We start from the raw sequence: 20482 nt of genomic DNA, 5'->3' as shown, positions 1-20482 counted from the left end.
TTGCTTAACATCTTTAAATATATTGCAATATCTTTAATATTAAAATTTATTCGATATTTTTACTATATTGTTAATTAGGTTGATACATTTTTTATATTATAATTTTATATGTTTGTTTATTTTTTAATATGTTTATTTTTTATTTTATATGTTTGTTTATTATTTAATATTTATTTTATATATTATTTTATTATTGTATATGTTAGTTTATTATTTTATATGTTTGTTTCTTTTTTTATATGTTAGTTTATTATTTTATATGTTAGTTTTCTTAATCACCTATTTTTTATTATAATAAAATTAAACAATTAATTTTTATAAATATACAAGATTATTTTATTAAATATTCATGTAACAATACTTAGTTTGACAAATATTGTTGTTTTCTACTGTAATTTTCTTACGTTTGTTGACTAGAATTTGAGAGAGTTTGTGTTTGAACTATCAATTTTGTTCAGATATTTTTGGGTTTAACAGATAATTAAATGATTAATTTCAATAGCTACAAAGATACTACGCTAAAGGGAACTATATTTTACTACGCTGAAAGGTCACAACATTACAAATACGAGCACTACATTAAATTTACGGGTACAAGATACCACTACATGGAACTAAAGTCACATACTCATATATGTACAACAATAACATCTAAATAAGATTAATTATAATAACAATTTATCTATTTTACTAATCTTTTAGCAAATAACTAATTTAAACAGGATAAAATTAATAAATTAATTTAATCACAAAAAAAATCACGAAAAATATATACCTAAGTAAAAATTAACTAATTAACATTTTTAACAACTAATAACAATTTCTCTATTTTACTATTTTTTTTATCACACTAATAAAATAATCCGGATAAAAAATAACAAATTAATTAAATCGCAAAACAATCACAAAACAATATAGAACACAGTAAAAATAACTAATAGGCATTTTTTATACATGAATTTTAACAAAAAATAAGTCGGAATACCTTGATTTAAATTTTTTGGAAAGTTGAAGATTTAGTGATTTGGAACCGAAACAAGCAACCCACTACGAGATAACACCTTAAATACGATATGGGACCGAGAATCCACACTTTTGGTGGGACTGGTGGGCTCCACCCAAGTTTTTCGTTAAAAATGGGGGGGGGGGGCGTTCTGGTTTGGTGGGGAAGGAGAACGCCCGTAAATTTATATAGGTATAACGTCCTTATATAGGGCGTTATACTATAGCGCCCTACATAAGGACGCTATACCTTCCCGCCCATTTCAGTTCAAATATAGCGCGCAATACCGCGCTATGTATATTATGGTTCTCAATTTTTTTTTCACACATTTTGATTCTTTGGGTCCAAAAGAATCATACTTTTGTTCGGGACTCGGAAAAGTGGTGTAGCTAAGTGTATTAAGGAGGTTAAATTCAATCTCTATGTCCAAAAATTACACTATACAGATAAGATTAAAAACATTGATATATTTTCTACAGATCAAGCCTATGGAATGTATTATTCGCTTTGGTGCAACATGCCTTACATATTTATTCCTTGGACTATGCCATTATCGAGCCTAAAAGTACGCATATCATATGAAGTTGTGTTATGCCTTATAAACCTCTTCACTTTCTTTTCCCATTCAGATGTGTGATTCTCTTAAGATATAACATGCACCCCTTATTTAGAAATTTGTCAGCCTAGAAGCCCGTCATTTTTTACCTTTGACCCGCTCGTGTCGACCTGCTCTCCGTCATGACATCACATATATCAATTGTTGAATCCCTTAATAGTTAAATTATTCACTCACTGTGAAACTATGCATTTCTTGAACAATGGTAGTTCTTGTAGAACAAATCCTTAAACCATTAAATGCAATTTATGCATATGCGGTATAAATGTTCTGTTCCATTATTTGTCTAGCTCACGCAAACAAGGAAAATTAGTATTTATTTTATTTAATTTTGTAATGATTTTCTTTTTTTCTTTTTATAATATGTTAAAAGTGACTGTACCCTTAAAAACTATTCATGTACTCCGTGGTCGCAAAGCTTTTCAACCGGATTCATGCATTATCGATTGCTTGCTTAGTGGGAATGAAGCACATGCATCATAGTCTTTTGTATTTTTTAATTTATTTATTTCTTCTAAGCAGAAAATGGTGCAACGTACAACCTTGTGTTTGTATTGATTGATGAAAGTGGTTGTGTTGTCTTGGAAAACATAGGCATTATTCGTGGGACACTTACTTTTGGAATTTGGTTATTTTATTTCCTGAACTTTTGGAATTTGAATGATATTTTATAAATTTAGCGCAATGCTAAATCTCATCGATGTTTAGTGTGCTCGAATATAAATCAACCACTTCTTCAAATAATAATTCGTTCCTAATTTTCATGCTACTATTAAGAATATTTTGAACTTTGTTTATCGAAAGTTATTTAAATCTTTTAATGCCTGGTAAAATTTTTTGTAGGAACTTACAATTCGAAGAGCAAGTATACAGCCAAAAGAGAAAAAACACCAAATTTTATTGTACCATTTCTATGTTCTTCAAAACATCATTTTATGTCCACTTGATAATGTTCTTAATTTCATTTAAGCCTACTAAAATTAAGATTTTTAAAAACGATAAGGGAAAAGAAATATGTGTTGGTTGGCATGAATTCTGCAACAAGGGAAATTCCCTTGGTCCTACAAGTTTATGGTTCTTATTCTCAACCTAATAACATGACAGACAGAAAAAACAAGGAAAAAGAAACCAAGTAGAAGAAGAACATCTGCCAATGAACAGAATTGGAATGCAAAATTCACAGAATAATTGCCATTTGCCACGCAAAAAAGAGAGAAAATGGAACAATGATTTCTCTAGGTATAGATTCTTGTGCCCACCACTTGGTTGCTTTTTGGTTGTTATGGTTCTATTGCTCTTATCCCATGATGGTTATCTTTGAAAATAGGCACAAACTTTTTGAAGAATATATATTTTTGTGGAAAGCTTTGTAGGACAGAGAAACCAACAAAAGGAAAGCCAAAGCACAATTGCTAAGCTAAGGCTACATATATTTATTTTTATATAATAGGGGTCTTTCATGCAGCACAAATTGAAGCATCTCCTATCTCTTGGTGATTGCCCCAAAATGATTTTCTGAATTTTAGTGTCGTTTCAAAATGATAGACATGACATATGGGAAGACATACCAAAACCTCCACTCGTCAACTCTCATTAACCCCTTCTCTTTTCATTCGTTTTTTCTCTCCCCTTAATCTCTTTTTCTTCTCTTTTGCCTGTTTTTATTCTTCAAATTTGTAGTTAGTTCTACTCTTGTTGGCAAATTTATCCACCGTTGATAGTAAGAAATTATATAACAAATATTTTAATCTCTTCTATATTATGTATGTACCTTTTATTGCTTTGTAACATGACTAAAAACAAACTAGAACAATATATATATATATATATATATATATATATATATATATATATATATATATTAAAGCAAGAAAGTTACCATATATAATTGACATTATGGTTAAGCCAAGTGACAAGTTAATAAATATCAATAGTATATGGTAACTTTATTCTATATTTAACTATTTTAGTTTATTAAAATAAAAGTATGCATATATATATATATATATATATTTGAATTAAAAGATAATTTTGAATTTATAGATAAAGTTCTAAATTTGAATATAAATTAAAAAAAAATTATCTTTTTTTTATCATGTTATCATACTTAATTCGGTTAATGATCATATGCAATCATGTTAGGAACTTTTGTTATTTTTTCTAATTATTTAAATACTACTTCGCCTCTAGCAAAAAAAAAAAACTACTCCATATAAATATAAAACTCTTTCACATTTAATATCGTATAAGTATTGTTCTTTGAAACACTATAGCTAGATTTGAATAAAATAAAATTCTTTTAAAATAAATGTAATATTTAGGGTACACATCTATGTTTATATAAATAACAAAAAAGAGTTTACAAAACCATATAAAAGTTTACTTACATATATATTAAAGTAAACATACATGTTGAAGAAAGAAACATCACAAAATCAATCAATATTACAAAAAAAATTATTTCTTTTTTCTTCTTGAAGAATATTTATTTGAAGAGTCAATTTGCATAAATGGACATCAAACAAATAACAAAACTTTGGCTATATAATTGCTATCATTAATTTCAATTTAGCACGTTCAAGGAATGTCACGACCCGAAATTCCCACCTTCGGGAGTCGTGATGGCGCCTACTCGTAAAAGCTAGGCAAGCCACGAACATAGAAATCTTTAAATCTTCTGTGTTAATCCTTTTTACAACTCATTTTAACAAGTGATAAACACCTACATGACAACAGAATATGAGATTTAAGCGGAAGTCTTAAATAAATATAAAACCAAAATATTTCGAAAGTCAACACATGCCTCTATCCAGAAACTGGTGTCACAATATCCACGGACTACTAAGAGTACTACATACAACAGTTTGAAGGAAAGATAACACTGTTTGTCTCGGATACATGAGATAACAGAACATAATAAAAGATAGAGGAGACGTCGGGCCTGCGGATACCTACAAGACTACCTCGGTGTCTCGGTGGACTGAAGGCTGACTCCCTTACTGCTACTGATCAAGTGCCACTCCAGTATCTGCACAGAGTGCAGAGTATAGTATCAACACAACCGACCCCATGTGCTGGTAAGTGTCTGGCCTAACCCCGGCGAGGTAGTGACGAGGCTAGGACCAGACTCCAGAAAAACCTGTGCAGTTATATAATATACAACAGAAATATAAACAGGTAAAAACAGTTTTAAAGGGAGGGGAATACATGCTTCAGGGAAACATATCAATTCTATCAGAAAATTAATAAAGTATGAAAAAATACTCGATGTCTACAATCAATACAATAACAATACTGTTGCGACGCGTAACCCGATCCCTTATTATTTAACATTATTGTGGCGTGCAACCCAGTCCACATATATAACCGTTGCGGTGTGCAATCCGATCCAATATAATATCTGTTGCGGCGTGCAACCTGATCCACATATATAGTTGTTGCAGCGTGCAACCCGCCGTTGCGGCGTACAACCTGATCCAATATAATATCTGTTGTGGCGTGCAACCCGATCCAAAATAATATCTAATAATGTTGCGGCGCGCAACCCGTTCCAAATATACAGTCCACAATAATCATAATTAACCGTCCTAGCAAGGGATCAACAATAGACTACACTATCCCGGCAAGGGAACTCCACATTACAAGTATATACGTCCCGGCAAGGGAACTCCACAGTACAAGTATATACGTCCCGGCAAGGGAGAAACACCAAACTTGTTCCAACACCTAACTATCTCAACTATAACTCAACTAGTTTCAACATCTAACTACCTCAGCAATAACTAAACTTGTTACAACACCTAACTACCCAGCTATAACCAAATTTGTTAAAACACCTAACACGAAGAATCATCAACCAGAGCGTCCGTAATATCAATGAAACACAATGTAAGGGAACCTCAACTCAACAATAGCCCGGCAAGGGGCAAAATAATGATCTCTTCTCTTTCTCACTTTTACTTCACAATTCACTTCACAACTCGAGCCAATGCTCTAGAGTTTCGATTATCACTTATACTTTCACAATCCGTTATACAACTGGAGCCAACGGTCCTCAATGTTCATAGGTCACAATTCTTTCCACAACTTTACACTACAAATAGAAATCTTCACCAAGGCATGAATAATACAATGAGATCATGAAAATCACAAGATAAGACTCACGGTCATGCTTGACACCAACGCATAGATACTCGTCACCATGCCTATACGTCGTACTCGGTAAGAAACAAATAGCAAATAGGACCAAACACTTACCTCGATGCCTCGAACGTAACTCAAGCTTCAATTATAGCTTTACCCCTCAATTCCTCCGCCAATTCGCTCGTATCTAGCCACAAGTTACTTAATTACATCAGGAAACGCTAAATGAATCAATTTGAATGCATGAAAATAAGTTTTCCAAAGTTTACCCAAAAAGTCAGAAATCGCCCCAGGCCCACATGGTCAAAACTCAAGGTTCGAACCTAAACTCGATTACCCATTCCCCCATGAACTCAAATATATAATTTGTTTTGAAATCGGACCTCAAATCGAGGTCCAAATCCCCAATATTTGAAAAACCTAGGTTCTACCCAAAACACCGAATTTCCCCCATGAAAATCATTGATTTGAAGTTGAAATCATGTTAAAAGATATTAATGATTGAAGAAAACTAGTTAAATCGCCTCTTTGAAAAATCGCCTCTTATGTTTTAGGGTTTTGAAAAGTGGAAAATAACTGATAAGCCCATTTAATATACTCCTCTCAGACCCTCTCCACGGACCGCATAAAAAAGAGTGCGACCGCGGAGCTCCACCGCGGACCGCAAGAAATCGAGCGCGGCCGCGAAGGCTTGGCCTTGCTTACCGCGGACCGCACAAATCCCACCGCAGTCGTGGAGTCCCCACCGCGGACCGCGAGACCTGGCTTCAGAGACCTGCAACATCTCTGAATCTGCAACTTTTTCCTAAGTGTTAAAACATTCCGAAACTCACCCGAGCCCTCGGGACTCCAAACCAAGTACACACAAAATCTCAAGAACATCATATGGACTTATTTGTGTAATCAAATCATCAAAATAAGATCATGAACATCAAATTAAATCTCAAGATTAATGAAATCTTCTCAAAACTTCTTTAAACATCAACTTTGCAATTTAAGTCCAAATCACGTCATATGACATCCATTTTTCACCAAATTCCACAGAAATGTCTTAAATCATATATACGACCTGTACCGAGCACCGGAACCAAAATACGGGCCCGATACCATCATGTTCTAATCAAATTTTATTTCAAATTTCTTTAAACAATTTCAGAAAACAATTTTCTTTGAAAATTCATTTCTCGAGCTCGGGACTCGGGACTCGGAATTCGATTCCGGGTATACGCCCAAGTCCCATATTTTCCTACGAACCCTCCGGGACCGTCAAATCATGGGTCCGGGTATGTTTACCCAAAATGTTGACCGAAGTCAAATTAGCTCATCTATAATAAAAACTTATCATTTTTCATAGATTATCATATTTAAGCTTTCCGGCTACGCGTCTGGACTGCGCACACAAATCGAGGTGACTCTAAATGAGGTTTTCAAGGCCTCAGAACACAGAGTTTCGTTTTAAAACAAGTGATGACCTTTTAGGTCATCACATTCTCCACCTCTAAAACAATCATTCGTCCTCGAACGGAAATAAGAAGGAAGTATCTGAGTCGGGGAAAAGATGGGGATAACGGCTCCGCATATCGGACTAGGACTCCCAGGTCGATGCCTCAGGAGGTTGACCTCTCCACTGAACACGAACAGAAGGAAAACTCTTCGACCTTAACTGACGAACCTGCCGGTCTAGAATAGCTACCGGCTCTTCATCATAAGACAAGTCCTTGTCCAACTGGACAGTGCTGAAATCTAACACGAGGGATGGATCGCCGTGATATTTCCGAAGCATGGACACATGAAACACTGGATGCACGGCTGATAAGCTCGACGATAATGCAAATCTATAAGCCACCTCTCCCAATCGATCAAGAATCTCAAATGGGCCGATGAACCTAGGGCTAAGCTTGCCCTTCTTCCCAAATCTCATCATGCCCTTCATAGGCGACACTCGTAGCAATACCCGCTCTCCAACCATAAAAGCCACATTTCGAACCTTGCGGTTTGCGTAACTCTTTTGCCTGGACTGAGCTGTACGAAGCCTATCCTGAATATTCCTGACCTTGTCCAAAGCCTCCTGAACCAGATCCGTACCCAACAGTCGAGCCTCTCCCGCCTCAAACCGTCCAACCGGAGATCGACACCGCCTACCATATAAAGCCTTATAAGGAGCCATCTGGATACTCAACTGGTAACTGTTGTTGTAGGCAAACTCTACTAAAGGCAAAAACTGATCCCACGAGCCTCCAAAGTCAATGACACAAGCTCGGAGCATATCCTCCAAAATCTGAATAGTCTGCTCGGACTGCCCGTCCGTCTGAGGATGAAATGCTGTACTCAACTCAACCTGGGTGCTCAACTCTCGCTGAACTGCTCTCCAGAAATGCGAGGTAAACTAGTCTGTTTCTTTCATTCATTTCCTTTCGCATGACTGAACAAAAATGGTAAACTCCCTGTCTACTCAAGAATCATAGGCTCTTGTTTGAGGTTTCAGTTTTGCTGTTTTGTACACATATACCTCGGTCCGAAATGATAGATACAGGCATACCATGAAGACGAATAATCTCCCGGATATAGATCTCAGCTAACCTCTCGGATGAATAGGAGACTACCACATGAATGAAATGCGCTGACTTGGTCAGCCTATTAACAATGACCCATACTATGTCGAACTTCCTCCGAGTCTGCTGGAGTCCAACAACAAAATTCATAGTAACCCGCTCCCACTTTCACTCGGGAAGCTCAATCCTCTGAAATAAACCACCAGGCCTCTGATGCTCATACTTAACCTGCTGACAGTTCAAACACCGAGCTAATATGCAATGATATCCTTCTTTATTCTCCGCCACCAATAATACTGCCGCAAATCCTGATACATCTTTGCGGCGCCCGGATGAATAGAGTATCGGGAGCTATGTGCCTTCGCTAAAATCAACTCCCGAAGCCCATCCACATTTGGCACACACACTCGACCCTGCAATCTCAAAACTCCATCATCATCTAGGGTAACCTACTTGGCACCTCCACGCTGCACCGTGTCTCTAAGGACATACAAATAGGGATCATCATATTGCCGATCATGGATACGCTCCAATAAAGAAGAACGAGAGACCGTGCAAGCTAATACCCGACTAGGCTCAGAAATATACAATCTCACAAACCGATTGGCCAAGGCCTGAACATCCAAAGCAAGCGGCCTCTCACCGACCGGAATATAAGCAAGGCTGACCATACTAGCTGACTTCCTACTCAAGGCATCGACCACCACATTGGCCTTTCCCGGGTGATATAAGATAGTGATATCATAATCCTTCAACAACTCCAACCACCTCCTCTGCCTCAAATTCAACTCCTTTTGCTTGAACAAATACTGAAGACTCTTGTGATCCGTGAACACCTCACATGCCACGCCATACAGATAATGCCTCCAAATCTTCAATGCGTGAACAATGGCTGCCAACTCTAAATCATGAACTGGATAATTCTTCTAATGAATCTTCAACTATCGCGAAGCATAGGCAATGCTCTTGCCATCCTGCATCAACATTGCACCAAGCCCAATACGAGAAGCATCACAATAAATGGCATATGGCTCTGAACCTGTGGGCAAAACCAACACCGGTGCCTTAGTCAGAGCTGTCTTGAGCTTCTGAAAGCTTGTCTCACACTCATCCAACCATCTGAACTGGGCACCCTTTTGGGTCAACCTGGTCATCGGGGCTGCGATGGATGAAAACCCCTATACGAATCGACGATAGTAGCCTGCCAACCCCAAGAAACTCCTAATCTCTATAGCTGATGCTAGTCTAGGCCAGTTCTTGACTGCCTCAATCTTCTTCGGATCAACCTGAATACCCTCTGCTGGTACAACATGACCCATGAATGCAACTGAACTCAACCAGAACTCACACTTCGAGAACTTAGCATATAACTGACTATCCCTCAAGGTCTAAAGAACCACTCTAAGATGCTTCTCATGCTCCTCCCGGCTGCGGGAATATATCAAAATATCATCAATAAAGACTATCACGAACAAATCCAAATAAGGCTTGAACACTCAGTTCATCAAATTCATAAAAGCTGCGGGGGCATTTGTCAACCTGAATGACATAACCAAGAACTCATAATGCCCGTGCCGAGTGCGGAAAGCTGTCTTAGGGACATCGGATGCTATAATCCTCAACTGATGGTAGCCAGATCTCAAGTCAATCTTCAAAATACCCTAGCACCCTGAAGCTGATCAAACAAATCATCAATCCTCGGCAATGGATACTTATTCTTGATTGTAACCTTGTTCAACTGCCAGTAATCAATACACATTCTTATCTATTCGTCCTTCTTCTTAACAATAACACTGGTGCACCCCAAGGCGAAACACTCGGCCTAATGAAACCCTTCTCAAGAAAGCCTTGCAACTGCTCCTTCAACTCTTTTAACTCAAGCGAGGCCATACGATACGATGAGATAGAAATGGGCTGAGTGCCCGGAGCCAAATCAATGCAAAAGTCAATATCCCTGTCGAGTGGCATACCCGACAGGTCTGAAGGGAAAACATCAGGAAACTCGCGAACAACGGGCACAAAATCAATAGAGGGAACCTCGGCACTAGAATCGCGAACATATGCCAAATAGGCCAAACACCCCTTCTCGACCATACACCGAGCCTTCATATAAGAGATAACACTACGGGTAGAATGACCAGGAGTCCCTCTCCACTCTAAACGAGTCATACCCGGTAAAGCTAAGGTCACAGTCTTGGCATGACAATCCAAGATAGCATGGTAAGGTGATAACCAGTCCATCCCCAATATAACATCAAAATCGACCATGTCTAAACGCAACAAAACTACACGAGTCTCAAGACCCCCAATCACTACAATACAAGAACGATGGGCTCAATCAACTACAATAGAATCACCAATCGGTATAGACACATAAATGGGAACACTCAATGAATTACTAAGCATAACCAGATACGGTGCAAAATAAGATGACACATACGAGTAGGTGGACCCTGGATCAAATAACACTGAAGCATCTCTATCACAAACCCGAACTGTACCTGTAATAACTACATCTAAAGCCTCAGCCTTGGGCCTGGATGGAAGAGCATAACATTGGGGCTGGGCCCCACCACCCTAGGCTCCATCTCTAGGATGACCTACAACTGGTTGGCCTCCACCTCTAAATCCTCTACCTCCACCTTTAGCACCTCTACCCCCACCCCTAGCTGGCTGGGCGATCAGTGGAACACCTGGTGCCTGGACCATAGCACGGGAACCATACTGCTGCGACTGAGTACCCACCAACCTCGGACAAGTCCTCCTAATATGACCATACTCACCACACTTAAAACATCCACCTGAGTACTATGGCTGAAGAAATTGAGACTGACCCTGGCAACCCGAATGACCACCCCGAACACTTTGGAGCAGCGGTGCACTGATAGGAGCTGGTGGTGCACTGTAGTACTGCTGATCGAAATACCGCATCTATGGACCATGTCTACCTAAAGCGCCGTGAGAGACCTGGAGAGCTTATTGAAAGGGCCTAGGAGGATGGACTCTACTATATGAATCCCTGCCTCCAGAAGAGGCACCACTAAATCAACCTGAATGACAGGGCCTCTTATCTGACCCATTACCACCTCCCTGCGACAGGACCATCTCCACTCTACGGGCCACATTCGCCGCCTCCTGAAAACTGATCTCACTCCCAGCTCCCCTAGCCATCTGAAGGTTCCATCAATAAACCTCCTCACCTTTTCTCTCTCTGTAGGAAGTATGACAAGAGCATGGCGAGCTAAGTTGATGAACCTAGTCTCATACTGGGTAACCATCATGGAACCCTGCTGGAGATGCTCAAACTGCCTCTGATAAGCCTCTCACTGAGTAATGGGGAGAAACTTCTCCAGAAATAGCTATGTGAACTGCTCCCAAGTCAAGGCTGGCGATCCGGCTGGTTTAGCTAAGCAATAATCCCTCCACCAAGTCTTGGCGGATCCAGACAAGCGAAATGTAGCAAAATTGACCCCATTGGTCTCAACAATACCCATGTTCCTGAGAACCTCGTGGCAGCTGTCTAGATAGTCCTGGGGATCCTCAGTAGATGCACCACTGAAAGTGGAAGTGAAGAGCTTGGTAAACCTATCCAGCCTCCACAAAGCATCGACAGACATAGCCGCTCCATCACCAGTTTGAGCTACCACACCCAGCTGAACGTCTCTACTGGCTGAACTGCTGGAGTCTGAATCTGAGGAGTTACCTGCTCCGGAGTGCGAGTAGCAGGAGTTTGGGCCCCTCCTCCAGCCTAAGAGACGGTTGGTGCTACAGGAAGTTAGCCCGCTCGGGTGACACTCTCCATGAGGCCCACTAATCGGACTAGAGCATCCTGAAGGACTTGGGTAGCAATAAACCCCTTTGGGACCTGAGCTAGGCCCACCGGAGCTGCTGGAGCCGGAACCTCGTCATCAAAGTCAACCTGTGGCTCCGCTATTGGGGCTGCTGCTCGGGACTGAGCTCTACCCTACCTCGTCCTCTGGCACGGCCTCGGACTCGCCCTCTGCCCCTCGTGGGAGCTACTGTTGGGGGATCGGGTTGCTGAGCGGTAGATGAGGAAGCGCGAGTTCTTGCCATCTGCGAAAGAACAGAGTAGAAATTCAATTAGCATTGAGAAACAGAACCGCACGACATGAAATAACAAATGTGATGTTTTTCCTAACTCTGTAGCCTCTGGCGGATAAATACAGAGGTCTCCGTACCAATCCCTCAAACTCTACTGAGCTTGTCTGTGAATTGTGAGACCTATGTAACCTAGAGCTCTAATACCAACTTGTCACGACCCAGAATTCCTACCCTCGAGAGTCGTGATGGCGCCTACTCGTAGAAGCTAGGCAAGCCGCGAACTTAGAAATCTTTAACTCTTCTTTGTTAATCCTTTTTACAACTTATTTTAACAAGTGATAAACACCTACATGACAGCGGAATATGAGATTTAAGAGGAAGTATTAAATAAATATAAAACCAAAATGTTTTGAAAGTCAACCCATGTCTCTACCCAGAAACTGGTGTCACAATATCCACAAACTACTAAGAGTACTATATACAACAGTTTGAAGGAAAAATAACATTGTTTGTCTCAAATACATGAGATAACAAAACATAATAAAAGATAGAGGAGACGTCGGGCCTGCAGATGCCTACAAGACCTCAGTGTCTCGGTGGACTGAAGGCTGGCTCCCCTACTGCTGCTGATCAAGTGCCGCTCTGGTATCTGCACAGAGTGTAGAGTGTAGTATCAACACAACCGATCCCATGTGCTGGTAAGTGTATGTCCTAACCCCGTCGAGGTAGTGACGAGGCTAGGACCAAGCTCCAGATAAACCTGTGCAGTTATATAATATACAACAGAAATATAAACAGGTAATAACAGTTTTAAAGGGAGGGGGAAACATGCTTCGGGGAAACATATCAATTCTATCATAAACTTAATAAAGTATGAAAAAACACTCGATGTCTACAATCAATACAATAACAATACTGTTGCGGCGCGCAACCCGATCCCTTATCATTTAACATTGTTGCGGCGTGCAACCCGATCCACATATATAACTGTTGCAGCGTGCAACCTGATCCAATATAATATCTGCTGCGGCATGCAACCCGATCCACATATATAGCAGTTGTGGCGTGCAACCCGATCCAATGTAATATCTGTTGCGGCGTTCAACCCGATCCAATATAATATCTAATAATGTTGCGGCGCGCAATCCGTTCCAAATATACAGTCCTCAATAATCATAATTAACCGTCCCAGCAAGGGATCAACAATAGACTACACTATCCCGGCAAGGGAACTCCACAGTACAAGTATATACGTCCCGGCAAGGGAGAAATAACCATAACCAAACTTGTTCCAACACCTAACTATCTCAACTATAACTCAACTAGTTTCAACATCTAACTACCTCAGCTATAACTAAACTTGTTACAACACCTAACTACCAAGCTATAACAAAACTTGTTACAACACCTAACCCGAAGAATCATCAACCTGAGCGTCCGTAATATCAATTAAGAACACAATGTAAGGGAACCTCAACTCAACAATAACCCGGCAAGGGGCAACATAATGATCTCTTCTCTTTCTCACTTTTACTTCACAATTCACTTCACAACTCGAGCCAATGCTCTAGAGTTTCGATTATCACTTATACTTTCACAATTCGTTATACAACTGGAGCCAACGGTCCTCAATGTTCATAGGTCACAATTCTTTCCACAACTTTACACTACAAATAGAAATCTTCACCAAGGAATAAATAATACAACGAGATCATGAAAATCACAAGATAAGACTCACGGTCATGCTTGACACCAACGCATAGATACTCGTCACCATGCCTATACGTCATACTAGACAAGAAACAAATAGCAAATAGGACCAAACACTTACCTCGACGCGTCGAAAACAACTCAAGCTTCAATTATAGCTTTACCCCTCGATTCCTCCGCCAATTCGCTCGTATTTAGCCACAAGTTACTTAATTACATCAGTAAACGCTAAATGAATCAATTTGAATACATGAAAATAAGTTTTCCAAAGTTTTACCCAAAAAGTCAGAAATCGCCCCGGGCCCACATGGTCAAAACTCGAGGTTCGAACCTAAACTCGATTACCCATTCCCCCATGAACTCAAATATATAATTTGTTTTGAAATCGAACCTCAAATCGAGGTCCAAATCCCCAATATTTGAAAAACCTAGGTTCTACCCAAAACACCGAATTTCCCCCATGAAAATCATTGATTTGAAGTTGAAATGATGTTAAAAGATGTTAATGATTGAAGAAAACTAGTTAAAAACGACTTACAATTGATTTGGAGAAGAAAGGTTGTTTGAAAAATCGCCTCTTATGTTTTAGGGTTTTGAAAAGTGGAAAATAACTGAAAAGTCCGTTTAATATACTCTTCTCAGACCCTCTCCGCGGACCGCATAAAGAAGACAGCGGCCGCGGAGCTCTACCGCGGACCGCAAGAAATCGAGCGCGGCCGCGAAGACTTGTCCTTGCTCACCGCGGACCGCACAAATCCCACCGCGGTCGCGGAGTCCCACCGCGGCCGCGAAGCTTCCACCGCGGACCGCGAGACCTGGCTTCAGAGACCTGCAACTTTTCTGAATCTGCAACTTTTTCCGAAGTGTAAAAACATTCCGAAACTCACCCGAGCCCTCGGGACTCCAAACCAAGTGCACACAAAATCTAAAGAACATCCTATGGACTTATTTGTTTAATCAAATCATCAAAATAAGATCATGAATATCAAATTAAATCTCAAGATCAATGAAATTTTCTCAAAACTTCTTTAAACATCAACTTTGCAATTTAAGTCCAAATCACGTCATATCAGAAAATAATTTTCTTTGAAAATTCATTTCTCGGGATCGAGACCTCGGAATTCGATTCCGGGCATACGACCAAGTCCCACATTTTCCTATGGACCCTTCGGGACCGTCACGTCACGGGTTAGGGTCCATTTATCCAAAACGTTGACCGAAGTCAAATTAGCTCATTCTATAATCAAAACTTATCATTTTTCACAGATTATCATATTTAAGCTTTCCAGCTATGCGCCCGGATTGCACACACAAATTGAGGTGACTCTAAATGAGGTTTTCAAGGCATCTAAAAGGTCATCACAAGGAATTGAAGGGTGTAAGATGATACCCCCTCATTTAGCTATAGTCAAGCCAATATTACAAGGATATAATATTTTTTTTCGTTGAAGATTTTTAGTTTAGATTCATTAGATTATGTGAAAGGTGTTTTTTTTTCAAACTCAACAAGAGAGAAATTGATTTCTAATTGATAGTTTCTATAGTGAATTTTAAGTGTAACAAAGAATATGTATGTCACGCCCCGGATTTCCCACCCTCGGGAGTTGTGATGGCGCCTACTAACGTGAGCTAGGCAATGTAATCCTTTAACTACTTACTTAATTATCCAATTATTTCTTTTAACAAATAAAATGCGATCACGTGATAACAGCGGAAAAATCCAAATTTAAGCGGAGGACAACAATAACTTATAAGATCTGAATCTATTACAAATACTTAAGCTTTAACCACCCAAAACCTGGTGTCACAGTATCACAAATGGTCTAAGATTTCTGCATACAAAGTCTGAAGAAATAACAATACACTGTTTCTGAATAAAAGGAAAACTGAAATAGGAAATAGGGATAGAGAGAGACGCCAGGGCCTGCGGACGCCTACACGTCTACCTTGGATCTCCGGGTGGACTGAAGGAAGCCTTCAAGCTACGGTCAAAGAGCTGCATATAGTGCAGAGTGTAGCATCAGCACAACCGATCCCATGTGCTGGTAAGTGTCTAGCCTAACCTCGGCGAAGTAGTGACGAGGCTAGGACCAGACTACCAAATAAACCTGTGCAGTTATATAATATGCAGCGGAAAGTAAAACAGCAATAAACAAATAAAGATGGGAGGGGGAAGCATGCTTTGGGGGAATAACAGGTAAAAACAGAATATCAAGAGAATTACAAAGGAATCAAAAACCAACCACTAACAAGAATAAGGAAAACAAAGAAAGATTTCACTTTCTCTTCACGTCTTGTTGCAGGCGTGCAACCCGATCCCATTTCCTGTATCTCGTGGCAGGTGTGCCACCTGCTCCCATTTCATCATATCTTGTGGTAGGCGTACCACCCGCTCCCATTTCATCATATCTTGTGGTAGGCGTAGCACCCGCTCCCATTTTATTATATCTTGTGGTAGGCGTACCACCCGCTCCCATTTCATTATATCTTGTAGTAGGCGTACCAGCCACTCCCTTTTACAAACCAAAAATAATCACAAGGAATCCCGTCAAGGGAACAAGAGCAACATAATAACTTCCCAGCAAGGGAACATCAATATTTAAATACATCCTGGCAAGGGAACAATGATATCTTAACAATATCCCAACAAGGGAACAATAATATCAAACAAACAATCCCGACAAGGGAACAATGATGATAATAACATGTGAGGCATAATAAACCACAATGGAGACATAACAAATTATAACACAAGACTCACGGGCATGCTTGACACTGACGTATAGATACTCGTCACCATGTCTATACGTCGTACTCCACAATTAACACGTAGCAAATAGACACAACTCCTAATCCTTCAAGCTAAGGTTAGACCAAACACTTACCTCAAATCCACGAGCACAATCAAGCTTCAACAACCGCTTTACCCCTTGGTTCTACCACCAATTCGCTCGCATCTAGTCACAAGTTACTTAATTACATCAATAAACGCTAAATGAATCAACCCCAATGCATGAAAATGAGTTTTCTAATGTTTTACCCAAAAAGTCAAAAATCGCCGATGGGTCCACATGGTCAAAATCCAAGGTTCGAACCAAAACCCGATTACCTATTCCCCCACGAATCCAAATATATGATTTGTTTTGAAATCAAACCTCAAATCGAGGTCCAAATCCCCAATTTTTGAAAAACCTAGGTCGTACCCAAAACACCCAATTTCCCCCATCATTGATTTTGAGTTGAAATCATGTCAAAAGATGTTAATGATTGAAAAAAACGAGTTAGAAATCACTTACCAAAGTTTTGGAGAAGAAAGGTTGTTTGAAAAATCGCCACTTATGTTTTTGAGGTTTTGAAAAATGAAAAATAACTGAAAATCCCGTTTTAATATACCCCTCTCAGACCCCCTGTGCGGACCGCACAAAATTGAGTACGGCCGCACAGCTCCCATATGGATTGCAGTAACATGATTTAGTATGTTGGTCATAACTTTCTCTACAGATGTCAAAATTGTGATTTCTTTAGCTTTCCGGAAACTAGACACTAAGCGCTACAACTTTCCTTTTTGCATCATCTCAAAATTCCTTCTATATCAAAATATACAGGCTTCCAAAGTCGGATAAGTGAAATATTTCTTCACCGCGGACCGCACAAAATCTAGTGCGGCTGTACAGGCCCCTCCGCGGCAGCACTCCATTTTGTGCGGACCGCACTGGTTTGTTCAGAGGCCTTCTACTTCTCTGAACCTACAACAATTATATTTTAAGCTTAAGACATCCCGGAACCTACCCGAAACTCACCCGAGCCCTCAGAACTCCAAACCAAGTGTGCATACTAACTCAAAGACATCATATGGACCTACCCGTGTGATCACATAATCAAAATAACATGTAAAATCATGAATTATACCTCAAAACTCAACATTTTCATCAAGAACTCTCAAAGTTCATAACTCTTCAACCGGAAGTCCAACTCACGTCAAATAAACTCCGTTTTCACCAAATTTCACAGTTATCTTTCAAATACTATAACAAGTTTGTACCGGGCTCCGGAACCAAAATACGGGCCCGATAACAATGGTTTCTAACATTAACTCTTTTCTTTATTTCTTAGATAATTCAGTAAAACAATTTCTTTCAAAAAATTGATTTCTAAGGCTTGGCACCTCGGAATTCATTTCTGGGCATATGCCCAAGTCCCATATTTTACTGCGGACCTTCCGGGATCGTTGGAACATGGATCCGGACCCATTTTCTCAAAGTTTTGACCAAAGTCAACATAATCAAATTTCTTTTAACTCTAAAAATTTCTTTCTCATATTTTCACATAGAAGGCTTTCAGGACATAGGTTTGGACCACACACGTAAATCAAGGTGATGTCATGACATTCTGCACCTCTAAAACAACCGTTCATCCTTAAACAGACATAAGAAGAAAGTACCTGAGTCAGAAAAAAGATGGGGATAACGGCTCCGCATATCGGACTCGGACTCCCAGGTCGATGCCTCTGCAGGCTGACCTCTCCACTGAACACGAACAGAAGGAAAACACTTCGATCTCAACTGACGAACCTGCCTGTCTAGAATATCAATCGGCTCCTCCTCATAAGACAAGTCCTTGTCCAACTGGACAGTGCTAAAATCTAACACGTGGGATCGATCGCCGTGATACTTCTGAAGCATGGACACATGAAACACGAGATGTACGGCTGATAAGCTCGGTGGCAACGAACCTAGGGCCATGAATCTCAAACGGGCCAATGAAATTAGGGCTAAGCTTGCCCTTCTTCCCAAATCTTATCACGCCCTTCATAGGCAACACTCGAAGCAATACCCGCTCACCGACCATGAATGCCAAATCATGAACCTTGCGGTCGGCATAACTCTTTTTCCTGGACTGATCTGTACAAAGCCTATCCTAGATAATCCTGACCTTGTCCAAGGCCTCCTGAACCAGATCCGTACCCAACAACCAAGCCTCTCCCGGCTCAAACCATCCAACCGGAGACCGACATCATCTACCATACAAAGCCTCATACGGAGCCATCTGAATACTCGATTTCTAGCTGTTGTTGTAGGCAAACTCTGCTAAAGGCAAAAACTGATCCCACTAGCCTCCAAAGTCAATGACACAATCTCGGAGCATATCCTCCAAAATCTGAATGGTCCACTCGGATTGCCCGTCTGTTTGGGGATGAAACGTTGTGCTCAACTAGACCTGCGTGACCAACTCTAGCTGAACTGCCCTCCAGAAGCGTGAGGTAAACTGCGTACCTCGGTTTGAAATGATAGACACAGGCACACCATGAAGGCGAACAATCTCCCGGATATAGATCTCAGCCAACCTTTCAGAAGAATAAGAGACTGTCACAGGAATGAAATGCGCTCCGAGTCTGCGGGAACCTCAAATAGGAGACTGCATCGAACTTCCTCCGAGTTTGCGGGAGTCCAACAATGAAATCCATAGTAACCCGCTCCCACTTCCACTCGGGAAGCTCAATCCTCTGAAATAAACCACCAGGCCTCTAATGCTCATACTTAATCTGCTGACAGTTCAAACACCGAGCTACATATGCAACGATATCTTTCTTCATTCTCCGCCACCAATAATGATGCCGCAAATCCTGATACATCTTTGCGGCGCCCGGATGAATAGAGTACCGGGAGCTATGGGCCTCCTCTAAAATCAACTCCCAAAGCCCATCCACATTTGGCACACACACTCGACCCTGCAATCTCAAAACACCATCATCATCTAGGGTAACCTGCTTGGCACCTCCGTGCTACACCGTGTCTCTAAGGACACAAAAATGGGGATCATCATACTGCCGATCACGGATACGCTCCAATAAAGAAGAACGAGCGACCATGCAAGCTAATACCCGACTAGGCTCAGAAATATCCAACCTCACAAATTGATTGGCCAAGACCTGAACATCCAAAGCAAGCGGCCTCTCACCGACCGGAATATAAGCAAGGCTGCCCATACTAGCTGACTTCCTACTCAAGGCATCGGCCACCACATTGGCCTTTCCCGAGTGATATAAGATAGTGATATCATAATCCTTCAACAAATCCAACCACCTCTTCTGCCTCAAATTCGACTCTTTTTGCTTGAACAAATACTGAAGACTCTTATGATCCGTGAACACCTCACATGCCACGCCATACAGATAATGCCTCCAAATCTTCAATGCGTGAACTATGGCTGCCAACTCTAAATCATGAACTGGATAGTTCTTCTCATGAATCTTCAACTGCCGCGAATCATAGGCAAAGATCTTGCCATCTTACATCAACACTACACCAAGCCCAATACGAGAAGCATCACAATAAACGGCATATGGCCCTAAACCTGTGGGCAAAACCAACACCGTTGCCGTAGTCAGAGCTTTCT

Source organism: Nicotiana sylvestris, chromosome 11 (assembly GCF_000393655.2).
Source record: "Nicotiana sylvestris chromosome 11, ASM39365v2, whole genome shotgun sequence".
NCBI lineage: Eukaryota > Viridiplantae > Streptophyta > Magnoliopsida > Solanales > Solanaceae > Nicotiana > Nicotiana sylvestris.
Note: the sequence above shows the minus strand (reverse complement) of the source record.